Source organism: Equus caballus, chromosome 6 (genome assembly GCF_041296265.1).
Source record: "Equus caballus isolate H_3958 breed thoroughbred chromosome 6, TB-T2T, whole genome shotgun sequence".
Classification (NCBI taxonomy): domain Eukaryota; kingdom Metazoa; phylum Chordata; class Mammalia; order Perissodactyla; family Equidae; genus Equus; species Equus caballus.
In genome coordinates this window covers 21,842,157-21,856,136 of record NC_091689.1, presented here as the reverse complement: position 1 = coordinate 21,856,136, position 13,980 = coordinate 21,842,157, and positions in this window count along the sequence as shown.

Here is a 13,980-nt window from a genome sequence, read left to right as displayed (position 1 = left end):
TGTTACCTGGGGCCTGTGAGCAAGGCATCTTCAATCTTTGGACGTCTTGTTCATTTTCTGGCGTATGTCAGACCTACCTGGTTTAAGGTGAAGTAGAAGGGTATCAATTTACTCCGTGACTCAGAGATGCTAGTCTGAATGAAGAAGCTGGTAGCTGGATGTGTTACCTCTGTGGGACGTCTCTCTCCAGTGAGTACTTTTCCACTCTGTATCGTGGTTGGTGTCATACACACCTGAATGATGTTAAAGACGACTCTCTGTGGGACCTCATTCCATCCCCTCTGTAAGAGACAGCCTACCCTTTGGTAAAACCATGGAAAATAAGTTCATTAAATAAAGCTGACTGGAGACATGGCCCTCATACCAAAAATGGCAAAGGAAATAATTTCCTTTCATGTCTCTATTCACGTTATTTCCTATGGCCAGCAAAATCAAGAGACAAAAATCTAATACTCATAGCCTGCAAACCTAAAAAAAAAATCCTCAAAGCACCAGGCGTGTGGTCTAATCCTTAGAGCCTGAACAATGAGACTGAGCCGCTGCAATGGCAACAAGAAGAACGAGGAGAAATGATTTTCACAATCAAAGGCTCTCTTAATATTTTACTACACTATTTATAGTTTGGGGAGGCAAGATCCTTCACGGAGAGCTACCCTTTGAACATATAAGGCGATCTTAATGTAAAAATCAACTCTGACTTTATATCTATTTTAATTTAGATTTCCATTTATTAAAGCAGTAATAAAACACTCAAAAAAAAATCAAGCTTGGCATCAGATTAAAATGTCCAACCAATTTCTAAGGAAATTATCCATTACTCTTTGTAAAACGTGAGTCTATATGTTTACTAATCCTTTAAGGAATTTCATTGGCCAGCTCTCATTACCTCTTTCCTTTCAAACATTCTCAAGGTACCAATCTCAGGAAGTGTTTGCGTCCCGGTAGCAGAATCATCCCTACTTCCAGCATGAGATGAGACCATGTGGAAGTTGATGAGGCAGAAGGTCTGTATAAAAATTCAGTGTAGTCGTGCAGCCAGGTTAAAAAAAATCTGCTTAAGTTTTGCTGGGCTCTCATTCCCCGCCCCTCACAAGAACATCTGCTTTTCCGAAGTCATAGCATCAAGGCAGAAGGGAATAGAATACATACAAGCAATGCTGCCAATGACAGCTTGAGTAAATAGAGCATTTGTGTGAATTTTCACAGGAATAGTAATGGATTTGCCTTGATCTCTTTATTCTATCTGGCTTCATCTCTTTGGACCAAAGTTTCTCACCTTCGGCACTATTGACATTTTGGGCTGAGTTGTTCTTTGTTGGGGGTGCTGTCCTGTGCATTGTTGGAGGTTTAGCAACATCTCTGGCCTCTATTCCCTGGATACACCCACTAGTAGCACTGCCCGCCTTGAACTAACAGAAAATGTCTCCAGACATTGGCGAATGTCCCTGGGGGGGCGGGGGAGTTCAGACCTGCTGCTTTGGTCTATGATGGTTTGGAGGACACCATCTCTTTCCCTTGAGATGGAGTAGGTTTCAAGGTCAATAGGGCTAATTCAATGGTTCCCTTTTCGCGGGATTTTCATGGGAGAAATGGGGAGAGGACAGACCAGGAATAGAAGGAGGGTGTGTGTAATTGTCCTTTCCCCCTCTATTGGGAAGGGTGATATGAAATGGATAGGACTGCTCTTGGCAAAGCTGCTCTCAATCTTCCGGGGCTAAAAGATCAGAATGAAGCTGGGGAGTGGAGAGGTGAGCAGGGGGAAGAATGGGATCCATGTTATTTCATGTCTGTAGTGCCCCACAGTTTGTGGCATATAGTGGATGCTCAGAGATTGGTCCATCCACTGACCCTGAGTGAAATTTGCACAAATTCCCTCCAGAACTCTTTACCCAGCAGCCATCATGTCCCTCCTGAACACTCACAATGGCGTCCATCCTCCTTCACAAGCAGAAGGGACTCGAGAACTTTCAAAGTCTTGGGCAAAAGTCACCCAGCACGTATCTTATTTTTTCATATAACTTGATAAGAGTGTCCCATTTTTATTCCCGTCCTTCCCACTTATCTATGTTTTGGTAATTCTTTTTATTATTAATCACTAACTTGAGTGATAATTTTCTGCTGAAGTTTTCTTGTGTGGTTTCGAGAGTTGGCTGGCTGGTTAATATGAAGCACTCGTTTGTTCCCAGGACATCACTGAGTTCTGACTGGACCCTTTTCCTCGTGGGACCACAGCTCTCAGTATCGATCGGTGATGCAAATTGAGGTGGGTAGATTGCAGCCGCCACTCTTGCAGTGAGGTGATGCTGTGGGCATTCAAGATGTTTTACATAGCACGTAGTTGTTTTTTGTGACTCTGTGACAATGTCCAATTCAAAGGAGGCTGCGAATGAAATTCCCAGAGCCAGACATGTTGCAGTTTAAGTGTTTGCCTCTACCATGCTGTGATCAATAGAACATATTCACATAACATGGCTCAGAACGCACCATTCTTGATCTAGGCCAGGTGTGTGTTTGCTGAGGCTGAGACTCAAATTTCCATCTCCAGTCCTGACCTCTCTCCTGAGTTCCAGACTTCCGACTTGACGTTCCCACTTGGACGCCCAACGGACATTTCCACCCTATTATGTCGAAAACTGACTTCCCCATGCACTAACCAGGGCTCCTCCTCCAGCATCCTCCCATCTCCGTTGATGGCAACTTCAACCAAGTTACTCCTGCCAAATAACTTGGAAACCATCTTTACTCTTCTCTCTCTGTCGCTTCCCACATCTAAACCACGAAGAATCCCCATTGGCACTGGATTGGCTTCAGAATTTATCCAGAAACTGACCGCCTTCCAGCATCCTTTTGCGACTGCCCTGTTTTGCATTACTGCTGTCTTTCTCTGATATTGTTGAACTCTCTCCCTGTTTCCAGCCCTGTGTCCCTGTCACCTCCATGTCTCCCCATCTTTTCTCGACATGGTAGGCGAGTGATTCTCTTAAAATTAAATATGATCAGGTCACTCTTCTGTTCAAAAATAACCTCACAGGAGTCGTTTTCCATCTCACTGGAATAGAAGCCCAGACTCTCACAATGGCCTCCAAGGCCCAACATATGTGCCAACACCCCCACCCATTATTTTCTGGCCTTATTGGCCACCATCATACCTGCCACTCACAGCCACCCTGGCACTGTTGCTTGACTGTGCCAGGCCCTCTCATCTTGGAGCCCTGTACTTGTTCCCTCTACCTGGGATGCTCTGCCCAAAAGACCCTATGCTGGGACCCTCCCTGCCAGTCTTTGCTCAAATAGCATCTTCTCAATTTGGCCCGCTCCAGTCACCCTTTTGACAAACGAACCCACCGCCCTCATCCCTGGACTCCTAACCCTTTTTTCGCCTGTCTCACTTCTCCCTTTTCTGTACCATTCAATGTCTTCCAGCCTGCTGCAACCTCTGTTTGCAGTCTGTCTGCTCCAGCCTGAACGTGAGCCCCTCAGTGGCAAGGATCCGCATCTCTTTTGCTCGCTAATGCATCGCAGCACCCAGCACAGAGTCTGGTACATAATAGGAGCTCAATAAGGATTTGTTCCATGAATGCACGCGAATGAATTAATCTCTCCTTTCTTCTCTCTCACTTCCCATCCTATCTTTTTCTTTATCGTCCTGGAAGGATTTTTCCATGTGTTCTGTTAAGTTACTGTTTGTCTCTGCAGTATACGATCTATTGTTACTGCCACTATAAGTGAAACTGTGCAGTCATCGTTTCTTCCATGTAGGTCTCTTTTCGATTTGAGGTGGCTCTTTTTTTCAAGATAGCCTGATTTAAGGACATAAAGTCCTTTCAAATCGTACTGAGAATATAGCTGAGTTTAAAATATTTCCTTCTTCCCTTCGCAGTAATTCTTTTATTGGGCTTAACTTTGATTGACCGGCTCTTCCCTTTGGAACTGGCAAATCTTTTAATATGCTCAGTAATCGTTTTTCCTCTGTTGACACTCGTTCGGGATTAGTGGCTGACATGGGCTCCATCAGAAACGGTTTGGGTCACTGTTCTCATGTTTTAGTCACTGTCAAGAGGGAAAAGGAAACATTTAGAGTGAGTCTCCCTGACTGTTTAAACAGCCAATCGTTATTTCTAAGGAAGGAGCAGAGCTGTAGGAGAGCGAGGCGGCCCTGGTACTGGGAACCTGGCCTCCCAGCCATCGGACGTTGGAACTTCCTCCAGCTGTGCCTGGTGGGGTCCCCTCCACCGTGTCTCTGCTCTCTTCCGAGGGTCATCCCTGCCTCATGCAGCCTTGGGGAGCAGACTTTAGGCTGTTCCCAGACTCTCAGGTTAGCTGTGGGGCTGGATCAATGTGTCCTGCACATTGCCATCTTTTGGGACAACCTCAACTGTCCATCCATCCTTATGCCCCCTTACTCAGGTCCAAATGATTTGGATGGTTTTCTAGGATACCCATCCGTGGGGAGGTGGGAATGGCTCTCATTTGCTCATCCCGCGGACTTCCCCACCCTACATTTTGCATGGAGGCAGATGAGTGCCCCCCGTTGCTTCACTCTCAGGTGTGCTGTTGGCTGCACGATCTCCTTGACGTTCCAGGAAAGTAACTGTGAGCCCTTTTCACTTCCAGCGGAGTCTTAGTATTTATTCTGTTCTGCTGGGTGGGTGGGAGAATATGAGTGAATAGACAATGACTTCTTGATCCTACATCCTGTTTCAGGGTGCAACTACCCACATAAGAGGTGCATTGTATGGTACCAAGAGGAATGACACGTGGTCTCTGCACTCAAGGAAACCGCGATCTGGTTGACACAGAAAACGCATCTTACTGAAGCCATCAGCCGTGCTCAGCTGCCATCCTCTCTGCTCCTTCCATAGCATTTGACTCAGTTTCCTGCTCCTTTTGTTCAATATCCTCCCTTCCATTTGTTCCCTGACAACGAGCAATCCTTGTCCTTTCCAATTTCTTGGACCCCCCTACCATCTCATGTTTCATGAGCCCTTGTCTTCCCACCTTCCCATCCTCAATCTTCTATGCTCTCTCTCTCTAGTCCACTGTGATCTTTCATTTACCTTTGTGGTTTTGCCTTCACTGGAGTCCATGTCTGGGAAGGATGGTTTAACCAACTCTTAGTCTACAATTTCCTCTGCTTGTTGCCCCTCTTCTCAAACCCTTAATGATGACATCCCTCCTTTCTCCATGGGCTCAGCTCATCCCCCTTCTGCCTCTCTCGCATTTCCATTTAGTCCCATGTCCTCTCAGATGCTTTCCGAGGGTACAGAAGCTCCCCCCTCCTTTTCCTTCTTCCTGCAGTGGCTGTGGTTTAGATCCTTAGGACATCTCTTACGTCTTCTTTTCCGTGGTCTGCCCACCCCATTCTAGCCTCCCTCCAATCTAACTGACAAACCAAGGCTTCAGTCTGATCTCCTTAAATCATAGCTCAGAACATGGCATTTCCTCTGCTCCAAAGTTTCTTGCCAGTAAAATGAAATCCACATTTCCCAGTTTGCTTGGGATCTGAGGAGGCTTTGCTCCCTCCAGGTCCACCCAGGGTGTCCTACTCCACACGCGCTGCCTCTCCCCAAACTGGGAGCTGGTGGTCACACCCTGCACTTCTCCACTGCTCAGCGTCTCCTCCCTCTGGGATGCCTGATGCCCTAATTCGGCGTGTCTCCATCCTGTCTCCTCTGTTCCTGCTCCCTAATCACCCAGCCGCAGTGCTCTCTCCCACTTCTCAGTCCATCTAGGATTTTTCAACTTACACACCTATCACACACTACCTTTGTTCCGGATATTTATGCACGTGCCTTTTTGCTCCGAAGACTTCTTCTTAACTCAATGTATTTATGTGCAAAGCGCATTACACAGTGTAGGACGCAAAGAACTATTCATCAAATGAATGATGATCCAATAATTGTGATACGGCACCCTTGATATTCGTGGGGATTGTGTCTTAAGACCTTCGAGTGGTTGAAAGCTGTAGTTAAGAGAATGAGTTTTACAGTAACACAGACTTGGGTTTAAGTACCAGCTGTGTCACTAGCTGTGTGATCTTGCAAGAGTTACTTAACTTCTCTGAGCATCAGCTCCCTAAAAATAACAACTCTTTCCTAGGGTTTTTCTGAGCTGAGGCTTTTGAGATGCTCGGCACAGTATTTGGCTTGGAGCAAGTGCTTTATAAATGGTAAGGACTAATGTTACTGTCTTTTACTTCCATCCAAACACAAAAACAGTGAAAGACAAGTGACCCTTCAGACCTGTACCCAGTGATGAGCAGAGGAGGAAGTGGAGCTGAGAGGCCCATGCTGAGCAGGCGGCCAGATTTCCTTGCTGGCCAAGAGACCTGCTGGCACATGCTCTTCAGGATGCCCAGTCTTTGCCCAAATGACCAATTATTCACATCCCTGGACCTCTGGAGGCCCTCAGGAGTATCTGAAATTGAGTTGAGTGAATCAGGGCCAGGCTGGGCACAGATGGAGGCGCCTCACTGGGGAGCAGACCAGCTCATCACCACTCCGATCTCTCTGAGAGCCTTGCCAGGCTGGGGCCACAACGCAGGCGATGGGATCTGAAGCTCCGTGTCTGTCCTCATCTGCTCTGGGGCCTTCTGAGGACCTGCATCAGGTCGCCAGGGCCTAAGGTCAGCTCCAGAGAGTTCCTCATCTTCTGTGCTTCTCTACAGCCCAATGTGCTCTTCCTAGGTGTCATCCTTCTAAGAAAAGGGAGAAAAATTACTCTCCTGGGGCAAGGCATTGTTTCATCAATAATATAATAAATCATAGGAGACTCTGGTCATGGTAATAAAGACAGAAACTATTTTTCTTTTATCTTATTTGTAAATGTTCTTAAACACAGCACCATCCCTAATAAAAACAGAGGCATTTACTTTAAATCAAACTCACAATGACTGTCTAGAATCGGTAAAATGCTACTAGCCGAAATGACCAATTTCTTTCTCAAACTCTAATGTGTGCCTCATTTCCTGTTGTTGGGCAAGCCTTTTGATACTGTCTAGAGTCTGTTGATGAGCTAGTTTCTTTTTATTTATACTTCGCGTGGTATCTTGGCCAGTCCTTTCGAAGATGAGTGACGATCATTTTAGAGCTCCCTGGCTGGAGTTTCTGAGTCACAGAGCTTGGTGAAGTTTGAAAGAGGAATGACTCATCACCCGAAGAGCTCAATTTGATCAGGTTTTCTTAAAAATAAACGGAAAAGGGCGAATCTGTTGGAGAGAGACTGAAGCTTGGTGATAAAGTCTAGGATTAGGGAGACTGCCAGAAGGTTGGGCACTGGCCTTAAGAGAGGGGACATTTGGACTTTGCTCATTGTTGCATAGGTCGAGGTGGGAGTTACTTCTGCAGAGCTCTGTATGAGTGTGGAGATGCAGTGGTTGGAAAGCTGCAATGGAGATCCAGAGGTATTACCTCTCCTGCCCCAGCTGGTGCCCTGCCAGCTGGTGACCTGTGGGCTCTGGGGGTGGGGGTGGAGCTGAGGAACACCCTGGAGAGGTTACTAGTAAAGCAATGTCCTGGATGGGGAGCCAGGAGGAGTGAGAGCAGTCTGTGAGGGTATGGTGATGTTGGGGTGTATGTTTCAAAGGAACAAAGGTTCCAGAAGGCAGAGCAGAAAGGGGAGGGGCTCTGGGGCAGAGTTGGCCAGAGGCCATTGGGGTGGTGGCAGGTAGGGTGAGAGATGAAGTGTGATAAGCCGCCCTGAGGGTTAATAGCAGGTGCGGGCATGAATGGTTCCTGTTTTCCCTGAAGCTTGGATGAAATGGAAATTGGAAGGTGGAGAAATGAGAGGGGAGGGGTTTGTACAACCTGTGTGCATCAGTGGGGTCCTGACAAGATGTAGATGGTGCACTCAAGTTGAGTCATTCAAGGAGAGTTTGATGAAGTATTTACGAAGGCATGAGACGGACGTAGGGAGAGTTCCAGAGGCAGGGCACCATCCCCGGGTCAGCGCCAGTCAGGCACTGTTATCTGTCCCAGGCCTGAGGGAGGGACAGAGGACAGGAGTGGAACTGGACCTCTTCCACAAGCTCAGATCTTGGGTCGGTGGATGAAGTAACCAGCCAGCCAGTGGTGACTCCACACACCTTGCTCTGTTCCTCCTTCCTACCTCCTGGCTGGGCTCCCCATGGCCAAGCCCACCAGAATCCAGAAGCCAATGGCCCCCATTGAGGTGGTCCATACTGGCCAATCTCCTGGGGCAGAGAATGGAGCTGGGGGAGCAAATTGGGGCCGAGGTGGTTGAAGCATCCACTGGTCTGTTTGGATGTCCACCATCAATCATCCTGGGCCACCCCCTTGGACATTTTGCTCAGAGACAGCTCTGCTTTATCCTGCTTGGATGAACAGGCTGCCATCAACCCTATTCACACCTGCCTCCCCTCCATTGCTCTGCCCAGAGGTTGCGAAGTGACACTCAGAAGTGAAGTGCTGGTGGCTGCCCCCAGGAGATTGAGCACATTCATTTCTCATCTCCATTTTTGGACTTTCCTTTGCAAAGGTGTTCTGAACGTGGGCCTCAGGAGACACATCTGATGAGAAAATTGGAGCTTGTTTTGGAGGAAGAAGATTGTGCATTGGCTGTTTGACCCGTGGGAAGGCATGGAGGAAGAGAGCATCCGATGTCCACAGCGTGCCTCGGTGTGGCCCCGTCGTGAAATTCCTCTCCAGGGAAGGCGAGGAACTTCTTGCTGGGAAGGCAGCTGTTCTGACATTTAAAGATCTAACGTGTTCATAGGAATTGATGGGAAATTTGGAACTTTAATCTGCCCTTAAATTGCCTTTGCTGACGTTGCTCAGAAGCACATTGATTGGATAATTTCTATTTCCAGAAAAGAAATTCACCTTGGAGGTAGGTCCAACCTGTGAAAATGACATTCAGAAAGAAAACTTGCAAAAAACGGGAAAACTTGGAAAATAGGGTCGTAGGGAGAAATTTCCTTCTCTGTCATGGCAATGCTCCTCTGGATTCTGTTGTCTTCATGTGTACACACTCAATCACACAAAATACACACACTATACTGCACACACCACACCACACACACACACAGACAAACCTCATACCTCACACTCGCCACACACATTGCACACACACACCACCACCACTACCACACCCCACACATACCAACACACACCACCACATACACACATACCCCAACACATCTACCACACATGTCACACACATGCATACCACTACCGCCACCCCCATACAAACATCACAACACACATACACTATACAGCACAACACACACACCACCACTACCCTCCATACACACCACAACACATACACAAACCACATCACACACACCACATCAAACACATCTACTAACACACACACTTACTACCCCCTACACCGCATGGACACATACTACACTGCATACATCCATGTCATATACCACACACACACCCCCCCCACACACACACGCACACTGCACACCACACAGCACACCATGTACGAGATCCGCTTCCCCCAACCTTAAGTCAGACTGCCTGACAGGAAATTAGATTTTCAATATAGAGTGGAATGTGTGAGCTGTATGAACCACAGATATAAGTTCACACTTGTCCTTGTGCGACCCTAACTAGATGACCCATTTGGACAGGAAAAAAATAGGAGTCAATGCTGTGTTTGCTGAAGCTCACAGGTGGCTCTGACCCTCGTTCTTCCTCAGGTTCTGTGGCCATGTGTGTATGTGAGAGTGTGTGAGCGTGTGTTTGTGTGTGAATGTGAGAGTGTGTGTGCGTGTGTGTTTGCATGTGAATGTGTGGCCCGAGGAAGGGGCTGGGGAGACGCAGCACTCACACACGTGGGACCAGAGTGGAGTTTAGTCGGCTTCATAAATGATTTAGTTAAACTTATGGTTTCCAGGAATATGTTTGAGTAAATTACCGCAATCCACGTTCCCTTTGAAAATCTGGGTTTAAAAGCTCAGAAGCAGCATGGTATCGAGTTTCCAGATTTAGAATCTTCTCACACCCTCCAGCCCAAACCAAAGTCTTTTCTGTCCAGACTCTGTTGCTAGATTCTGGGTGTGGGAGCCACAAACCCCAGCTACGAATCGTCCTTGCGGACACAGGCATCTGACAACTGTGGAAACTCCCCAGTCACGGCTGCTGGCAGTTTTCCATGGCAAGAGAGGAGGGGTCACTTCCCACTGCCCCCCATGGCCCTTCAAAAGGCTTTTTCTTCCCTCGGAGCTGGCCCGGTGTGATGGGCTCAAGGAATGCCTCCTGCAGGCAGCCTGGCTCGCAGGAGAAGGGTGGTACCCAGGAGAAAGAAAAGATGGAGAGGGCAGAGCCTCAGCGACTCCCAAATGGAGGGAGTATTAGCATCATCTGGGAGCTTCTTTACACAGCAGATCTCCCGAGCCATTTCCAAGATGTGCTAACTCAGAATTTCCAGAAGTGGGCTCCAGCCTGGGTATTTCCAAGCAGTTCCCCAAGGGAGAGTGAGGCAAACACTGATCTGTCTTGAGGTTTCTCTGTGGTTTAACCCAGCTCACCAGGGGAGGAAAGCAGCCATTGGAGGCAGGAACTCCATCTTGAAAGACAGGCTCTGGCTGCCTGGTGCCCTGTTACATGGCTCTCGGTGTGAAATGCCTCAGTTGTGCCCATTCATTCTTTAGGTCTCAGTTTAAACGTTGCCACCTTCTCTGATCCCAGAACCGAAGTCAGGTGTCCTTTCTGTTAAGTCCCGTAACAGTCTGCCATTTTCTATTGTAGTCTGTGAAGCCGCTGAATTGTTACTTCTCATTAACTTATCTACAGCTCTCATTACACAGCAAGAGGACATGGATAATGTCTTATTTGCATTATATTCCCAGGGCCTGTGGAGAGGTACTCAATGAAGTTTTTCTGGGGTTGGGGGATTCCCCAAGCACCAGAAAGAAAGTGGATTCATGGAAACAAGGCAGGACAGGAAACATGATTGACACCTGAAAGGCTTCCTTTCTTTCCAGACTTTGACCCACAATAGCATCATTGCAACATGTATCAGTCAGCTATTTCCATAATAATGCTGTGTAATAAACCACCCCAGAACCCACTGGTTTAAAACAACAATCTTTCACCCTCACGCTCAAGGGTTCACTGCAATGTGACTGGGCTTCAGATTGCAAGCTGAACTCAGGTCGGTTGCACGTGTTTCATTCTGGCTCCCAGGCTGCATGGGTAATAGCTGCTTGGGGCACGGTCTCCTGGCAGAGAGCAGAAGTCTCCAGAGACCAAGCCAGACTATAAAAGCGCATTAAAAGCTTTTACTTGCGTGTTGTCCACTAAAATTCCATTGGCCAAAGGAAGTCACATGGCCAAGTTCAGCCTCAATGGTGCAGGGCAAAGTGCTCCATCCTTAGCATGAAGGGAAAGAATGACCATCTTTTGAACAAACAATTCAAACCATCAGATAAGTTGGTTCTATTATCTTAAGATTTTGATCACTGCCTGCTAAGGAGAGAGAACAATAGCAATATTTGACTTTTGTTGATTCCTTGTTAACTGTCAAACATACTTTGGTGGACTCTATAGACATTTTCTCATTTAATTGTCATAAAAATCCTAGGAAATAGATATAGTGTATGTGCAACTTGCTCGAGTCACACAGCGGGAACAAGCAGGCTGTGAACTAGGCACCTCTGATTTCCGAGCTCAACTCATAAAATTGACTACTCAGTGGTCTCCTCTCTTTTCCTTTTCAAGCCTGAGGTTGGGTAAATGTTTACTTTGTTGCTCGTGTGTTAACCTTGGTGCAAATGATCTGAGAGGTTATGGTGAGAAAGAGGGAGAAAGAGGTTGTGAGGGAGTCGCTGAGCTGGAAAAGCCAAAGACAAGCTCTCCTGTTTCACTACCTGGCTGTGAGCTAGCCCGGAACGAACATGCGTATTTATAACATGCGTATGTCAAAAACAAGTTATGGCCAATTACCAGGAATGTAGGATGTGACAGATGGCAGGTACTGAGATGTTTGACTAGTCCAACCTCCTCGTTTTAAAGATGAGGAATTGGAGCCTGAGTGGAGGAAGTAACTCGCTCAGGACATATGGCTCGTTAATGGCAGACCTACATGAAAACTAGATTTGTAATTCCAAATGGAGTGCTCTGTTTCCTGCTTGCTCTGTGGGAGCCATGAAGGCGGTGTTGGGTACCACTGGCCTGGGAGAGTTTTCTGGTTAATTGATCGTGACAGAACATTCGATTGATTCCACAGAAGTGGTCAAAGCATTTGCATAGTTAAGTCCAACACAGCCAACAGGCTGAAGTTTTCAATTTACAGCTGCTTGCTTGGCATCCTGTAGGCACTGACTTGATGAGTTTTACTTAACATGCAGCCACCTGGCATTTGTACATTTCTACAAATTATTTAGTGGTGGTGATGTAAATATTAACTGTCAGTTAATCTGTTTTATTTTACTTAACAGTGAGGAAATGCAAAACCAATTGAATGATAAGTTTGGAGAGGCAAAATGGCCTAGAAATGGGGTTTATTGTTAATATTTTACATGTTTACTATTTGTTCTTTTCAATAGCTGTCTGCATATCATGAAGAATGAGATTGTTGGCTTGGCTTTGTTTGTGGTTTTTAAGGGCAAAGGGGGTATGGGAAAATAAAGAGAAGAAATATGCCAAATTTACAGACTTGCAGAGGTGGCAAGTTGAGGTTGCAAAAGAATGGATGATTAGGAGAGAAACAATAAAAATGGCATTGAATGCATGCCAGAAAATTACTCACTTCTAGCACAAGTCAGGTTCATTAGATGCACAAAAACTTGCTCTGGGAAGTAGTAGTTTTTCTCACTCACCGTTTTCAGCTCTTCCAGAAGCACTGCTGTGGCATCCTGATGTTCTGATCTAGAGTTTTGGTCATATCTCTTATTCACCCCTGTATCCTGAGCAATGGGCATAGGGTTTGGTACATAATGGTTTATCCACATGCATTTGATGAATGGGAGTCTCTTCTTCGGGTTATGACGCAGAGATCACAATGGACCATCACCTGCTCCATAAAAGCTAGAAAAAACTAAATGAAGTAAAAAAACATGGTGCGTTTAAAAAAACCATCTGAGAGCTGTGACACAAAGAAGTCCAAAAGAATGAAATTCCAGACAGAGACAAATTGTTCCCAGGGGAAGTGAGATCAGTAGACACTTTTTTCTCTGAGGGCAATCGCCAAGTCTGGGCAAGAGCAGACAGAGAAAATATTCTGGGGTGAGAAGAAACCAGAGGCGTTTTAATGGCCATGTGGTCTGGCCATATGGATAGAAATCAGGAGAAGACCCAAATTCAGGCTAGTTCTCCTGGCCAACTTATTCTGTTTTGTGGGATTGCTGAGTACATGGTCTGCAGAAAGCTAAGGAATGAGCTGGAAAGGAGGAAGGCGAGGAGACGAGGAGCAACAGCACCTCCCCAAGAGGGGAGAAAAGGTGGAATAATCTTTGTTTTTTTTAAAGATTTTATTTTTTTCCGTTTTCTCCCCAAAGCCCCCCAGTACATAATTGTATCTTCTTCATTGGGAGTCCTTCTAGTTGTGGCATGTGGGACGCTGCCTCAGCGTGGTTTGATGAGCAGTGCCATGTCCGCGCCCAGGATTTGAACCAACGAAACACTGGGCCGCGTGCAGCTGAGCGCGCGAACTTAACCACTGGGCCACAGGGCCAGCCGCTTTTAGGCTTTTTTTTTAAACAAGATGCACTCTGTAGATATGAAGAGAGAGACACGGAAACAAAGGATGGAAAAAGATGTAGCATGTGATTCCTAAGCATAAGAAAGCTGGAGTGGCTATATTAACATCAAAGTCAACTTCAAGACAAGAAGCATTATCAAAAATAAAGAATGTTATATAATGATAAAAGGGTCAATTTAACAGAAAGCCACACTAGTAAAAATGTTTATGCACTTAATAACAGCTACAAAATGCATAAAACAAAGATTGATGTAACTTTAAGGAAAAATGAATAAATCTTAAATTATAGTTAAAGATGCTAAAATACCA